Source organism: Antrostomus carolinensis, unplaced genomic scaffold (genome assembly GCF_000700745.2).
Source record: "Antrostomus carolinensis isolate BGI_N321 unplaced genomic scaffold, ASM70074v2 scaffold15064, whole genome shotgun sequence".
Lineage (NCBI taxonomy): Eukaryota > Metazoa > Chordata > Aves > Caprimulgiformes > Caprimulgidae > Antrostomus > Antrostomus carolinensis.
In genome coordinates this window covers 1-201 of record NW_010310268.1, presented here as the reverse complement: position 1 = coordinate 201, position 201 = coordinate 1, and positions in this window count along the sequence as shown.

The following is a 201-nucleotide window of genomic DNA, read 5'->3' as shown; positions in this document are numbered from 1 at the left end:
GGTGCCCAGGCCCTGCACGGGGGTTTTTTTAGGAGCAGGGCCCAGCCTGTCCCTTGCAGCGTGTCCCTACACTCCAGCAGGATTTCTGGACTTCAATGTGAGACGCTTCAAGAATCCCCCGTGGGCACAGGCGGCCCCAAAATTAATATATATAAAGATTTTTAATAATAATAAGTAAGATTTTAAAAAGTAGCGGGAGGG